Raw genomic sequence first — 17,486 nt, forward strand, 5'->3', positions numbered from 1 at the left:
AATATTGATTTCACAAAAGATGCAAAATGTTCTGACTTGGTTACTAATAATGAATGGTCTGACATGGTAACAGAAAAAGCACTATCTGACTTGGTAATAGGCAAAGAACATTCTAACTTGGTTGCTAACAAAGATCAGACTGACTTGGTTACTAAAAGAGATAAACATGGGATAGATATTTCTCAAGATCATGTCAACAATAACAGCAGAACATCAACCTTTACGAAATCTACCAAAGCAAATATCATGTTGAATGAGGAAATTCCATGTGAGAATTTTAAACATTTTCTCTCTTCATCAAATGATCAAAATTCATGTTCTACAAGAATAGATGAACAAGATATAAACAGTGCAGTTACAACAATATTTGATGATGACTTTGATATTCAAAACCCATGGCCCACTGTCCAAGGAAATTTTAATCAGGGAAATGATCTTTTTGGTACAACTGCTGGGTTACAGTGTGTTCCTAACTGTTTATCAGCTTTGTCTTATCATAATTTAAAATCATCCCATCTATGGAACGCAGCAGACATGGACAAAATTCTAATGACAGGGAATGAGTTGTATGAAAACTTGCAAAGATACACAAATATTGCCCATCATTATCTGTTTGTTTCTGATCTTCCAGATGCACTTGAAATTCACAATGAGATGTTTTCTTTTGATTTTCATGAGCCTATCAGCACATTGATTCAATCAAAATTTGATGACAATATGCCTGATTTAAGTTTATTCAATGCCAAGAGCCTCAAGGAAGCACTACAAACATGTTTGAATGAAACAGATGGATGCTTTGTTTGTTTTAGTGAAAATACCATGATTGTAGGAAAAGTGAGAGGTAGTTATTTCCTGTTTGATTCACATTCTAGATCTGTCACTGGAAAATTAATGCCTGAAGGAAAAAGTACATGCATATTTGTCAATAACCTATCTGGTGTTTACAAGCATATAATAGATTTGGCACATTCTATGGAAATAACAAGTGCAATCCAATGTGAGATTACTGGAGTAACTTGTAATTGCACATCTTACAATGTAAGTTTGAACAGTATGCCAACTGATAGGGCTGAAACAGTACATACAGAAGATGATATAGCTATCACATTTGTTGAAAAGCCAAAAGACACACAATTTGAACATGTTCCTTTGAACATTAGAAAACACTTGTGTGAAAATCTTCAAATTCCTTTCATAGCTGACAACATTTCACAAGCTGTCAGTATCGCTGCTGCAGGAAAACCTTTGCGTTGTCAGGGAATTTCTGGAGATGGGAATTGCTTTTTTAGAGCAGTCTCTTTCTATTTGTCGGGTTCAGATCATGCACATGATAGGATGCGCTTGGAGATGTGCAAGCACATAATGCAGAATCAAGCAATGTTTCAAAAACTTCTAAGATCTAATCAATGTTTTCAAAGCTATGTAAAAGATATGGGGACATTTGGTTCATGGGCAACAGAAGTTGAAGTGATAGCTATGTCTCACATGTTGAACATTCCAATATTTACATATGAGGATAGTCAGTGGTCAAAGTATAGTGGCAAACTCATAGACAAAACATGGAGTTCTTTAGATGGCGCAATATATCTAAATCATGTGAACAGAAATCACTATGATGTGGTAGTTTCTGTTTTCAACAAGAATCCTGCTGGCAATCATTGTGCAGTTAACACAGAGACTAAAGCTTCATCTTCAACTTCAAGAACACTTGAAACAGCTATGCAAACAGATAGAATTGATAGAGAGAGGAAAAGGAAGAAAGACTGGTATAACAAGCGATATGAAACATGTATGAGTTTCAGGAAACATGTGTTAGCCACAAAGAAAAAGCACAACGCTAAAGATAAAGTAAAGAAAAAAATGTCGGAGAAACACAGAAACTGTTATGAAAATGTCAGACAGAGATCTTTAGAATATGCTAAAGCTAAATACAAAACTGATGAGAAATACAGGGACAAAATATTGCTATCAAGTTCCAATAAATACAAAAGAGATGCCAGGTACAAAAGAAATTTAATTCAGTTCGGGAAGGAAAAATACAAGAGAAATGCTGGTTACAGAAAAGAATTACTTGACAAAGGGAAAACAAAGTACAGGAATGATCAGAAGTACAGAGATTATTTGAAACAGTGTAGCAAGAAAAAATATGATGAAGATGACAAACACAGAGCTTTAGTCAGACAAAAAGGTGTACAGAAATATAAAACTAATTTTTTCTTCAGGGAAGCTGTGATAGAGAAAAGTAAAACAAGATATGAAAGCTCAACATTTAAAGACAATTTGAAGGAAAAAAACAGACTTAAATACAAAACTAATGATGAAGTCAGATCATCCAAGAAAAAACAAAGCAAAGCGAAATACTCCAGTTGTCTTAAATTTCAAGAAGATTTGAAAAGTCGAAACAAAAATAACTACATGAAAGAGGAATTCAAGAGAAAAAAGAAAGAGTACAATGAAATGAGATATAAAACCAGACCTGAAGTTAAACAGAAAATATTAGACAGCAAGAAAAAGAAAACCCAGAAGCTTGAGATGTATGATTCTGTATTGGAGAATTTCAGGATGAAGAGAAATCAGGGTCCAAGTTACACATGTGCTTGTTGTCTACGACTTTTGTTTCAAAATCAAGTGCAAAGAATTCATTCAAACCATTTCGAGAATAAATCAGATTCCATAAGAGTTATTGCTGAAAAATGTATATCAGAAAAATGCATGCATGAATGCAATAAGAGCTGTGATAAGAATTGCTCATATTCATCCCTATGGCTATGCAAAACGTGTTACAGAAAGATTTCAAATGGACAAATTCCAGCAGAAAGTGCCACAAACAATTTAGAACTAACAAACGTTCCTGAAGTTTTGAAAAATCTTAATACACTGGAAAAGCATTTGGTTTGTTTGCACATTCCATTCATGAAGATTGCATCTTTGCCGAAAGGAGGTCAAAATGCTATTTATGGACCTGTTGTTTGTGTTCCATCTGATATAAAAGCAGTGGAAAAGTTACCCAGAAATGAAGAAAATGATATGGTACTCAAAGTTAAACTTAAACGAAAGCTTTTGTACAAGGGTCACTATGAATACCAATTTGTTAATCCATCTCAAATTCAAAAAGCTTTGGATTATTTAAAGGAGCACAATCAGTGGTATGCAGATGCAACAATACTTCAGAAGGAAACTAAAAGTGATTCTGAAAATGAACACAAGTCAGAATTCAATGAATCTGAAAATGAGAGCAAACATGATGATCTAAAGGAAGACGATGAAGATGACACTGTCTCTGGAGTTCAGTATGACACATGCCTACAGCCAACAGATATTGGTCAAGAAGTTTTAGATCATTATTTTGACGACATATATAACATTGCTCCAGCTGAAGGTAAAAACCCAGTTAAAATGCTTCAGGAGAAAGGATATGAAGCAAAATCTTTTCCCCACTTATTCCCAGATGGGAAAAATACTTGGACAGAGGAAAGGGGATTTAACATAACTTTGTCTAGGTACTTCAACAATAGGCTCATGCATGCTGACAGAAGGTTTGCACAAGACACTGATTACATTTTTTTTAGTCAGTATTTGTCAGAACTGAAACAAGTCATTGACAAAACTCAGATTTCCCTTAGAAAGTCATTTGAAAAGACGAAAGATGGAACACATATCACTTCAAATATGCTACAAGACCCTGAATCTTTAAAGAAACTTTTGAAAAGTGACGACGCTTTGCGGTTTTTGCAACCGATAAGCGGTACACCTTCATTTTGGCAAAATGTACAAAAGGATTTGTTCGCAATGTTGAGACAACTAGGTATTCCAACCTGGTTTTGTTCATTTTCCTCAGCTGAATTCCGTTGGAGTGAAATTTTAAATGCTTTACTGAAACAACAGGATGATAAAAGGAAACCAGATGAACTGGATTGGACAGAAAAAAGCACACTTTTGAAATCAAATCCTGTAGTAGTTGCGAGAATGTTTGAACACAGATTTCATATATTTCTACATGAAGTTATTTTGAGCCCTTTAAACCCAATAGGTAAAATAAAAGACTACTTCTACAGAGTTGAGTTCCAACAAAGGGGATCACCACATGTTCATTGCCTGTTCTGGGTGGAAGATGCTCCAAAGCTGCTAGAAGATGGGAAGCAAGCTGTTTGTGATTTCATTGACAAATATGTAACATGCTCAATTCCTCTTCAAGATGACGAAATACATGAAACAGTTCTTCAGGTTCAACAGCATAGCAAAAAACATTCCAAATCTTGCAGAAAAGGTGGGAAAGAGTGTCGTTTCAACTTTCCAAGACCACCATCTTCCCAAACCTTCATATCTTCCCCAGTAGAAGACAATGATGATGAAACTGAAATGGAAAAGAATCAAGCCAAAGACATACTACTGAGTATTTGGGAAAAAATCCAGAATGAACAATTGGAAGAAGGAACAACGACAACTCAACTTTTTGATGCATTACAATTAACTCAAGATATTTATGAAAAAGCTTACAATGTTGTAACCTCAAAGCAGGCAGTTGTTCTAAGAAGAAACCTAAACGAATTGTGGATTAATCAATACAATCCATTCCTATTAAAATGCTGGGATGCAAATCTTGATATACAGTTTGTGTTAGACCCTTTCAGCTGCATCGTTTATGTCGTTTCATATATATCAAAAGCAGAACGTGAAATGGGCATGCTTTTGAAGCAAACAAAGATAGAAGCTGCTGAGGGCAATATGAATGCCAAGCAAACCATGAAAAAGATAGGATCTGCTTATCTCAATCACCGTGAAGTTAGTGTGCAAGAAGCTGTATATCGAATATGCAATTTACGGATGCGTGAATGTTCTAGAAAAGTTATCTTCATACCTGTCGGTGAAAATCCCACAAGGTTAAGCAAGCCACTATCCCTTTTAAAGAAGAAAAAACAAAATGATTCTGAAGAAGAAATCTCTGTTCAAAATGATCCTGAAGATGAACTATGGATGACAAGTATTGTTGATCGATACAAAGCTAGACCCCTGACTTGTGATTTTCCTTGTATGTGCATTGCAACGTTCTGCTCACAATTTCGAGTTCTAGCGAAATCACAAATACCTAAAACAGAACGAGAAGGAGTTTATGAATTGTTAGATAACAAAGGTTACATTCAGAGACGATCAAAATCTGAACCAGCTGTGATTCGATATCCAAGATTTAATGCAGAAAAAAACCCTGAAAAATATTATCAGTCATTGCTGCAATTATTCTTGCCATATCGTGATATGTGTCAGTTAAAGCCCCCTGGATTTGAGACATTCCAAGCCTTTTATGAAAGTGGACATGTAAGTTTATATGGAACAGAAATTCTAGTGTGTGTAAAACATATTGTTGATGAAAATTTGGGGAGATATGCACCAAATGAAAAAGCTTTAGATGTTGCAACAGAGATGTATGAAAATCTAGGGAATGTTGAAGATGCATGGGCAATGTTATGTCCTGAAACAGAACTAAACAGGGATAGTTGTAAGAGGAAAACAGACAAGAGAATGGTCGACAATGAGAGCAATGAAAACATTCCAGATCTATCAACATCTGACTCTAATTTTGATGTTCCATACACTGTAACAAGGGGTAATTCAAAAGCTGAAATAAAGCCAATGCTAAGAAATCTTAATGAGAAACAGCGAGATACTATGTATTATGTAAGGAATTGGTGCCTTGAAACACTTGATCATAGCAAACCAAAGCCATTCCATATATTTGTTACAGGTGGAGCTGGTACTGGGAAAAGTCATCTCATCAAAAGCATTGAAAATGTAGCAAATGAAATCCTGCAAAAAACAAGTACAGAACCAGACAAAACCTGTGTTCTGCTTACAGCATTCACTGGGACTGCAGCATTTAACATAGGGGGATGCACAATTCACCATGCATTTGCTTTAAATAAATACATGCCCATCCCATATGAACCGTTGAGAGAGCAAAGCCTCAGTCCCATTCGAGCTGAATTAGGGAATTTGCAAATCCTCATCATTGACGAAGTATCTATGGTGTACAAAAAGCTCTTGTATTATATACATGAAAGACTAGTTCAAATAAAGGGAAGCAAGTTGCCGTTCGGAGGTGTTTCAATCATTGCTGTTGGAGATTTCTTTCAACTACCACCAGTAAAGCAGCGCCACGATGAGAGATTATACATAGAAAACAATTCTTATCCGGAAGATTTCTGGAATGAATATTTCAAACTAGTACAATTAGATGAAATCATGCGCCAGAAGGAAGATGTCAGTTTTGCGCAAAATTTGAATTTGATACGAACCAGAACCCTTGATGAAAATCTAGATAATCAAGTTCTTCAAATGCTTAAAAGATGTGTGAAAGATGGAAATGACAATGCCCTCCATGTATTTTCTACAAATGATGAAGTGAATGAATTTAACTTGCATATGATTAAGAAGACTTGTGAAAATATTCTGGAAGTACCGGCTATGGATTTTGAAAGGGATAAGACCAGTGGAAGGATGCATTTACGAGATGCTCCATTTGTTCGCTGTAAAAGTGATGGAATGTCAAGCTCATTGATGGTATCCGTTAATGCCAGAGTTATGCTGATACGCAATATCTGTGTTGCAGATGGTCTTGTCAATGGGGTTACTGGAACTATTGTCAAAATAGTGAAAAACACAGACAATGAAGTAAAAGCCATAGATCTTACTTTTGACAATGAAAATGTAGGAAAAAATACAGGACAAAAAATGGGAGATGTGTTTGTTGTGACAGTAAATCGTTGTGAAGAAGAGATGAGGACTTCATCGAACAAGAACTTCGTAAGACATCAATTCCCTATACGACTTGCCTGGGCATGTACAGCACATAAGGTGCAAGGTATGACAACAACAGAGATAGTTGTTGATTTGAATCGCACTTTTTCGGCAGGGCAAGCTTATGTAGCTTTAAGTAGAGTAACATCAGAAAAAGGTCTTAGTATTTCAGTTAACAGCGAAGAAATCTTCCATAAAAAAATTTATGCTGACAAGAAAATTTCTGATGCATTGTCAAAAATGCCACGTCTTTTCACTTATGAGACTCAAATTCTACCATTTAGGTCCATTGTACTGATCAATATTCAAAGTTTACGACAAAACTTTCTTGAGCTAGCTCATGATACCAGGATTAGAAATTCTGATTTAATATGTCTGACAGAAACGTGGATGTCAGATTGTGATAGTTTAGAATAGTTTGCCTTGGATGACTTTGTGTTGCATCATGTTTCACGGAAACAGTCTTATGTTGGAGAAAATGAACAAATTAGAAATCTGCATAGAGCAAAAGGAGGAGGAGTTGCAGCTTACATAAAACAAAGAAGCCAATTTGTCATAGTTCAGATGCCAATAAGAGATATAGAGGGGTTGATGCTCAAAGATATGGACACTGAGATAACTTTTGTTATCATTTATAAGCCAAGTGTGTATACAACCAAACATTTCCTCCAAAGATTAGAACATCTCTTGAATATACTACATCAAACTTCAAGAATCAATATCATCTTGGGTGATTTCAATGAAAACTTGTTGAGTACCACTACATCCACACCAATTCAGAAATTCATGAAAGAATTTGGATATCACCAATTGGTAGATTTTGCAACAACTGAAAATAGGACTTTGATTGACCATGTTTATAGCAACATTCCAAATGGCATACACGTCCATGTCTGCCCCACATATTACAGTTACCATGAAACCATTCGTATTGACATGTCAAGTTCTATTGACTGGGTATAGCTCTGGACACATAATACATGGTGTATGTGTTGTTAATTGGTCAGTGCAAATCAAGAACTTAGGAAAATGAACTTTCAAATTATATACAAAAGGTCTTGCATACAGAAAGGAAAGAAATATGTTTGTCATTGAAAGAAATGGAAATACTAGTAAACAAATGCCAAACAAGTGTAAAAATTAGTTAAATGGAAATATGCTATTATAATGTGCTCCTAAAGTGATCTTTTCAATTATAATATGTATTGTAAGCTGAAACATTAATCATGATTGACTATTTCCAAATTCTGTAACTGTCCTAAGCAATGGAATTAATAATGTTTATAAAATATAAGAAGCAAATGAAACTATCCAGATTCTGATACAAGCTGTGCATAGCATGATCGCTTATAAAATATATTCTCGAGATAAATCAGCTGTCATCAAAGAACTCAAAATTTAACCACATTTAAATATAATACATGTATATGAATTGAAATTATACAAATGAAATGAAGGGCCAAAAATAATAAATATATTTCCATTAGATATCACGGAATATAGATTACCTTATATGTGCCTATGTAAATTTAAGCCTTCAATATACTAGTATCTTTCATCATTAAAATGATGTGATATATAAAAATTATCCGTATGAAAATGTTCCACTAATCATATGATTATAGAAAACCGGTAACTATGACATTTCCTTACCATCATTAGATTAGTTATCATCCTGTATCCAAAAATATTAGGATGCAAACGTTAGAGAAAAGTATGTGACTATGTAACCCTTGCCAGTTGACATTGCAGCCATGAAGTGAAGTTACTTTTCTGTTAATGAAAAAGTGATAAAAGGGTTGGTTTCCATCATATGCTTTAATGAAATATCATTAATATTCTATTATCAAATAAATACTAACTTAATAACATAAATTAATATTCATGAATTCATCGTTTAGAAAATCTTCCTGTCACATATGAAACAATGCATGGTGATGTATTGATGCCTGTAAAAACCAGCTTGACACAAAAGAGAGATCAAAGCAATAACAGAATACTTTGCCCGGGATTTGACTCATTCCTGGTGGTATTTAATAATAGACCCAAATCAATGTAAATCACAACAAAAACAACATAATGTGATTAAAATGAATAATTTCGGAAAAAAATTAAAATAAAATGAATATTGATCTTGATGAATAATTTTTGTTATCATCGCATGTAATTGAGACAAGTTTTTCCTTAGTTCTACTAAAATAATTAGCACATATTTCCTCTAGTTAAAGTTATCGGGCTTTTAGGACAAAAACGGAAAACTAAATAAGAATAACGATGGCAGTGTTTTTGTTTCAAAAGATAGTATTATACTAGTATATTTGACAGAAATCGAAATATTCCTAGAAAAATGTATCAAAGCCATCTTTTCAGAACAAATGAAGTCTACTCTACGTTAGTACTTGTTTTACCTTTAGATTAGATTGGATAGTCTGTGCTTCAACTAATCACTACCGCTAGCTGTTATCAAAAAATCTAGCGTACGATTACATACAACCTAAAGATTCAATTGCCATGCCTTCATATCGGAATCAGTTACCTTACACAAATGTTAACATTGATTACAACCAATGAAGCTGGCCAAATGTTAATGCCAATTCCTATATAGAATAAACTTAACGCAATGAGACGAAAACTTTTATATCATATTTAAATAAAATATTGTGGATGTCATCCTCTCTAATACAAAATTTGTTTTCAGTCAAATAGCTGATAAAGGAATCCAAAAACACAGAAACTCAAAATAGTTCAATACCAATGCACAGGACCAATAAATATTAAATTATATTTTTTGCCTAACTGATTGCTATTTCCTGAAAAGTTATAACCCAACGTTTATACGAAAATATATCAAATAAATAATAGCCTGTCCATTTTTTTAAATATCTATACTGTAACTACCTTTTACCTCAAGTCTATCACATTCAAAATGATTTCACCGGCTCCTCACATTTAATTTTATACCATAAATAACAAAAAATTATATACAAGCTGCAAGAAAGTCCAAGTCTACTCGTTTCATTTAATAATATCTGACGACACACACTCCCCAATAAAAAAGTTTAGAGATGCAAATAATTTTGCCCAACTACTTAATTTTGACAGCACGCAACAATTTTTAACTTGCACATAGTCTTCAAAAATTTATAAAGATTGAAATTCAGAAGTTATCCTAGAGAAAAGGTGAAGTGTTTTGTATGCGAGATCGCTTTTCCTATATAAAATTCCTGACATGAATCATAAGTACATGCCGTATATAACGATGCTTACAACCCTATGAAAATTTAACTCGCCATTAACATCTCATTGTTTAAAGAATATTTGAAACGATTACAGAAAATCGTGTTCGACAAATAGTTTTCCAGAAAGATTTTCTTCTTGTCTTCTTCTAAACACGTTTTTCATACAGGCTTTCAATCACAACACCTTTTTGTAACAAAAGCAGAACTGAAAGTTTAGACATTACAATTTTAACACCAACTTGTGCATATTTTCAACTTGCAGCAACAACGGAAGACCTACTCGTAGCTTTGCCACGAGCTCTGCTCTAGTTAGGGCCCCGCAAGGATTTGCGGGTGCCCTATAGTAATCACTCTGTCCGTCCGTCCTTCTGTCCGTCCGTCCGTCTGTCACTCTTCCGTCCACAAATTTCCTGTTTTTTTCTAATAACTTTTTGTATGGTTGCCCAATCAAGTTCAAATTTGGTATGGTAGTTCAGTAGGCAGAAATACATATTTTGATGCTAAGTTTGGTTCTCTATGTCTTCTGGTTTGGAGCTGGGGTGGTGGGGTAGATTCATAACTATGCATAAGAAGAATGGGCAAAGAGAGATAACTGATGAGAATGAATGGGCAAAGAGAGATAACTGCTGAGAATGTTACCATTGTATACATGGAAGGCTGTGCAATATTTGTCCTTTGGGATTAATTAACCTTCCACAGGAAGAAAATCCTAAGCTTTATCTTTATCTGTCACATTGAGATTAATTACTGCACTGCCTGTGTCTGCAAATGAACTTTGTTTTGAAGTTAAGGTCAATTTTGAATGATGTGTAGTATTGTGTACATTCTTTGAAATATGGATTTGAAATATAATATTCATATTTTTTGGGGTTAAAATACCGTACACAATGATTTATGATAGTTTTATTGAATAGAGGCAAAGCCTAGGTACCATTGCATTGGTATCAATTCTTTGTTTTTTTAACAAATTTTATTTCATCCCATGTTAACCCACTTTATCCCGTGGATATGACTCATTGGATATTTTTTTGATATTCCAGAGTTGTGACTTTACAATGGGATTTGCCTAGGCATAATGAAGTAAAAATAATGTAGAGTTTTATAAACAGTGTAAACATTGATTGCGGTGTATAAAATATGGGATAAATAGAATCTCATGATTTGTAGTATAATATGATTTTTATCCAACTTGTGTGTTTTATCCCCTCACTAAGGCTCAAGAAAAAAACACTTTAATTGTTGGATGAAAATCATATCCAACTACAAATCACGAGATCCTATATATTCCAGTTCTTTACATCTTCTGCCGGGCATTTATTTTTCATCATTGTTAATATAAAGAGGATGGAATTCAAAGTTTTTTTCACTTCTCTATATTAATTGTCATAGCGGGGCCCTTCCTGACTGGTCAGTTTTCTAGTTGTTTATATGTTTTTTGCCGTTCGATGGAAAAAGCTATAGACAAATCTTCAATTGATATTTTTAGAGACTCCCAATTCTCAATAGAAGAACCTTCTTTTTTACTTATGTCTGTGATTATTTTGTTGACTTGACGTTTATATTCATTATTTCCTAAAAGTGACGTATTTAGTTTCCAATACCCCTTTCCCCGTTCATTATTATATACAGATAGATGAAATTTTATTGCTTTATGGTCAGACATTCTGGTCCCGTTGTTATGAGTACCGGGGATTCTATGAATACTTATTTGTTTTATTTTTATCAACAAAGATGTGCTTATAAAGATATAATCTATACGGCTTTTTGGTATATTGTTTGCATCGCACCAGGTGTAACCATTGCTATTTACATACTTATCTTTCCATACGTCATTTAAATGTAAACGAACAATAATGTCGCTCAATATTTTTGAACTTTCATTAGTATTTTCCCCATCAAGATGACAGTTAAAAACAGCGCATAAGATACTATTTTCTGTGTTTATAGAATTCTTAATGATAAATCTGTTCATACCTTTCAAAAAAGTTTCTTTGTTCGGTGCATAACTATTAACTAAACTATAGGAGATATCACCAAAATTAAAATTGACCAGTATTTTTCTACCATCACTGGTCTTAAGTATATTGTTTATATCAATATCTAACCCCTTTTAAAACAAATTAGATACGCCTTTACTAAACGATGAGTCAGAAAAGCAGAGTATAGATTTTCTATTTCCAGGCATAATCGTATTGAAAAACGTTTTTTTCTACAAAATGCGTTTCTTGAATCAAAATAACATCGATATTTGTAGCAATTATCTAACTGTAAAAGTTATCTCTTTTTTCTTTAGAGTTTAAACCTCGTGTATTTATAGCCATGTTTGTTGTTTAAGATAACAAAAAATAGTAAATATGTATACCTATGCAATAGTCCACATACACACCTCACAGCCTACTCAATATTCAGGGTCATGAACTCTGGGGAGCATTCATTATTGTCCCCAAGAGAGACAACTCTTGAAAACGTACATTAACTATAGTCCGTTTCTTAATCTTATTAAAATAAATAGAGAAAAGTTTTCAAAGTATTTTAATTATAAATAATACATATAACCATGAGTAAAAGGCATGAAAGAAGTACATTTATTTATCAAATATAGTAGGCTGGTACATGTACCCGGTGAATATTAAATGTATATTGCTTGTAGGTACATGTATAAATCTACACAACTACATTCAATTAATACACTGTGTTATGTAAACTGAAAAAAAAATACACAGGTTGTAAGGGATCTTTTTTAAAATGAATTTTCTTAAAATGAAAAATAAATTAATGAAATTGCACATATCATTCTAAAAAAATCATTATACTAATAGACACGAAGTTCAACATAAATAAAGTGATACATTAGATGGATAGGATATAATGTACAGCAATTTAAGATTTAGATGTCATTTTTCATATGAAAGGTAATTAAAACTCCATACCATTTAAACAATGAAAAGGTTGCAGAAGGCCTATTTGTATCTAGTTGAATAAAATGAAAATAAATTAATGACTTTGTATACATCATTTTAAGAAAAAAAAGTAATAAACATGCTGTTCAAGAAACTAAAGTGATATATTATAGGAATCAATAGGATATACTGTACAGCAATTTTAATTATATTTTGGATTTGTTTCCAAACATTGGAATAAAGGGAAAAAAACTTTTATAACTTATTTAGATTAAAAAATATTCTTAACAAATATTAATATTTGTATTTCATGGCTAAAACTGAATATTTTTCTGTCAATTTCTTCTGTTCAAGAATAAGACCTATCCTTTTATATATATTATGTCTATTTCCCATTGTAACTAAGTATTTTTGGTTCTGTTTGTATACAAAAGAGTATATTCAAGGGACTTAGACACGATTTGAGCTTAAAATTCAAAATTTTATGTTTCCATTTTCAATATTTAGAATGGTTGATATGGGTATTTTTAATGCTTTGTCAAAATTTGAAAGTCAAATACTGAGTTAAAAGAAAGATAAAAAATTAAATATTTTTTGTTTTGTAAACAAAGCGCAAGTCTTGTTATTATTTACATATGTGTTTTATTGGTGTAAGTTTAATTCAAATGTTGCTTTTTTCTATTAATAATATCATTTATGATCACATCAAATCAGTTTACCTTCTTTTCTATGAATCATTTTCTCAAAAAATTGGTAATTTCATACTTTATATTATTTGTAAACAAACATAAGACTCGAGCTTTGTTTACATAACAATAAATTCTGACCCCTGTATCTCTCTTATAACTTGACTTCTAACATTCAAATTATGGTCAATTATTCAAAATGTGAAAGTAAATCATTTTATGCATAAAGAAATTGAAAACAAAATTTTGATCGTGTCCAAGTCCCTTTAAAAAAACTTGTATAAAATAGTAAGGCTAAATTCCAATTTAAAAAAAATAGCTGTTTCCAAAAATGTTACATGTTTATGAATATGTTATATAAAAACATATGTTAGATGGATGGGTAGGAAAAATACAAATTACCGGTAAGTGCACTCGATAAAAAGTTTGCTGGTATTCATTATGTGAACGCAATTCATCCAGTAACATTTAAAGTTATGCAACATAAATAAGAATGTTATGAATGATGTGTATAGAACAAATTCTTCTGTGGTTGGCTCCATAAATCTTGAAAAGATGGTGTGAGTTGGTAAAAAGGCAGAATAAGGTTCCATTCTAATCCCCATGCATTCCATTCAAGAAATATTCATTAATGTCATGGTCTGGAAACTAAAATAGAATAAACATAAAGTGTTAAGAGAATTACATGTAATTTTTGCAAACATTGTGCACTCATCAAATACTTACATGTACATATTCAATGAAGTTATTTATGGAATGTGCAATTACTAATTAACAATGTAATCTTTTCTAATATTGTACATACATGTATTACATCATTTTGCCATTAATTTTAAACCCAGCTGACAGTTTCTTTTTGTTATATATACAGCGTCAAAAGATAGTTGCATCATGTGCATGTACTTTCAGTAATTTTAAAAGCCATAAAAACATTTCAGTACAACAAAACACTTTAAATTTGTCAAATGATTTTACAAATGAAATATGTACTAATATACCAGTAAGTCACAAGTGATATATACTTTTTAAAGCAGTACAATGTATCACTTATATGACAACATCAGGAAACCTGGCTCAATCAATTCTGCACACACATGATAAATGTTATGAATGTGTAACTTCAATGGTGTAACTTCAAAGATATTTAGATATCCAGTGGACAGAAAGATATTAAATATATTGAACAAAGATCAAAGTCATAAACACTTATGTAACACTTATGTAACATATGATTGTCTGTATGAGTTTCAACTATCAACATTCTATGTACACCAAAATATGATTGCGTCAATAACAAAAACTAATCTGAAAAACATATTTCCAGCATAAGAAATTCATGGGATTTCTGCAAATCCCATTTTCTCAGAGAGTGTAAAACACGTCTCTTAAAGTTTATAATATTTTCAAACTCCTGGTATTCCTTTCAGAGGTTCCCACCCCTTAAAATACAGATAATCAAGCAGATTTGCAACAAGATGCCCATATAAACCTTTCCCTTTTACACAAGACATTGTAGCTATTTAGATGACCTTGCTTGGCTTTCAATCAACTTAAACCAAATATATCTACAGTACATATGGAAGACAAGTTGTAAGTTTATTACATGACAAAGAAGTACCTTCTGGGCTTCAGCAGACATGACTGCATGGGTCATTAGCAATATCAAATTGACAATATTTTCTATAATCCCGATCTTCAGATCATCTGGAAACCGCAGGTAAATCTGTACATTAGAAGAAAAAAGATACACTAGCTATCATTACCAAGCTAAATGCTGTCATTATCAAAACAAAAGGGTGTGTCCTAGATTACACTTTTTTATGGGCACATGCAGTTTCTGAGACATGGTCAAAACATTACCATGATAACAGTTATAACAACTCATTAAGTGGGAAATGACATATAACTATAAAATTTGTTATGGCTTTTCATACTCTCTCTCTCTCTCTCTCTCTCTCTCTCTCTCTCCATGATCTCTCTCAACATCTTTGTCAGCAATATTTCTAGTGCAATGTGGCATTATTGAAATATATATATGGTTCATGGAAGCAAGGCAATAAATAACAATTACATGTACACTGTAATTACACACACTCTCTCTCTCTCTCTCTCTCTCTCTCTCTCTCTCTCTCTGAGTCTATCTCTCTCTCATACTCTCAATCGTATAATGTTATATTTACATAACAAATGCAGGCCCTTGAATCATAAACACTCTCATCGTTAATAGATAAATAAGACATAAAGTTAACAGTTTGAATGAGATACAGATATCAAAACCACATGTACAGTGTACATTGTACGTGTCGAGGAAATTCTGTATGGAAATGACTGAAAGCATGATTGACACAAACTCAATATTCTAGGAAATACATACAATATTTTTTTAACGTATGCTACGTAACAATATGTGTAAAAACTGACTATAATACACCTGCATACACATTTCATACTAAAACATGTCTTTCAAGTCAAATTTCACAACGACCATTAATTATCGACATTTTTGTAACATGTGTACTAGACTTAATGCATTGTATGCTTTTAAAAGAGTTTTTGAGTAGTTTTACAATGTAAGTAAGTATGTTCTTACCGACGAATGACTACTCCTTAGCACGTTTTAGATTGTTGACAAAATCGAGGATTGCTGTTCAGACTGTTTCATGCTGAACAAAATTTAACGAGATAAGGCTAATCACCCCAAACTTCGACTTCACATTAATAAACAATTGTTCTGCAACTTTAAATAATTTAAAAGCTTGCCAATATAAGAAACAAAAACTTTTACTTACGTTTTCCATTTAAACTCCTCTCTCGATTTTCACGAGTGTTAGACTGGTCTCGTTAAAATCCCGAGATATACGAAGTTTTGACTTTCTCGGGTTTTTTCATTCTTTCGTGAATATAAAAATCAGAAAGGTTCCGATTATGCTAATAAGGCTGTGAGGTGTGACATAGGTATCCTCTCGTAAGGCCATTTTTCTCAAGTGATCAGATATTCGGATTGACACTATTTGTAAAAGTTAACATTAAATGTTAGCCATCACTGTTCGCTTGTTTCTGTGACTTTGGTGAATGTTTCCGTGTACCGGAGCAATCGCTCTTTCTCGGGGCTCTGAGCTCGCTGAGCATACTGGAGATGGCCCGCTGGGAGCTCTCTTTGGACATTCGCAGTGCAGAATTCGAGCGCTGAGTGGTTCGATTGTCGTTAGAATATGTAGCGACGTTGGCCAAGATTTCCCCTAACTTGTTTTGACCGGGCCAGGCAGTAGGATGGGTGCGATTCGTTCCCTCTTTGTCAAGACCGGACGCCCAGAAATCATCGTATGTTGCCTCAACGAAGATAATTGATTTTTTTTCTTTGCGCAGAGCCTCACGGAAAGCCGATACCTGGTCAAAATTCGCTTCTATTATTTCTGTCATCAAAGCTAATTTTTCAGATTCAAAACGGGTAGAGTTCGAAATGGTTTTTCCAATTTTTTTTTGCATCTAATGCAGTAGTCGCAGACTGAATAGCGTTTGCTTTGGGAATATCACCACTTCGTACAGCTTTCACGTATTGAAACGCGTATTTCGACGATTTGTGAGTTACACCAAATGCTTTAATTTCACATGGGAAAAAATTGGACAAGGAATCAGAACGCTAAAGGTACAACTTTGGCTAAAGGTGCTGTGTAGTGGTCACACGTATCGTCACCCGGGGAGTGTCCGCTCTTCTTACAAACCTTGCATCTGGACGAGTAAGGACAGTCTCTTTTATAGTGGGTAGCCTCCTAGCAGTTAGTACAAAGTGGGGTGCGTTTATTTGAAGGTTGACCGTAGTGATATATGAAACACTGCAACCCTGCGCATTTGTATTGACGGGGTAGAAA

General features: G+C 33.3%; 1 long non-coding RNA gene across 1 annotated transcript; it reads right to left on the reverse strand.

Moving 5' to 3' along the window:
* Nucleotides 1-13,356: 13,356 nt before the first annotated feature.
* Nucleotides 13,357-16,560, reverse strand: LOC128184763 (uncharacterized). Its single transcript, XR_008243778.1, has 3 exons — nt 16,208-16,560; nt 15,236-15,340; nt 13,357-14,265 (listed from the first exon to the last, which is right to left on the reverse strand). It is a non-coding gene; the product is annotated as an uncharacterized LOC128184763 (long non-coding RNA).
* Between the last annotated feature and the right edge of the window lie 926 nt (nt 16,561-17,486).

This window comes from Crassostrea angulata, chromosome 5 (genome assembly GCF_025612915.1).
Source record: "Crassostrea angulata isolate pt1a10 chromosome 5, ASM2561291v2, whole genome shotgun sequence".
NCBI classification, from domain to species: domain Eukaryota; kingdom Metazoa; phylum Mollusca; class Bivalvia; order Ostreida; family Ostreidae; genus Magallana; species Magallana angulata.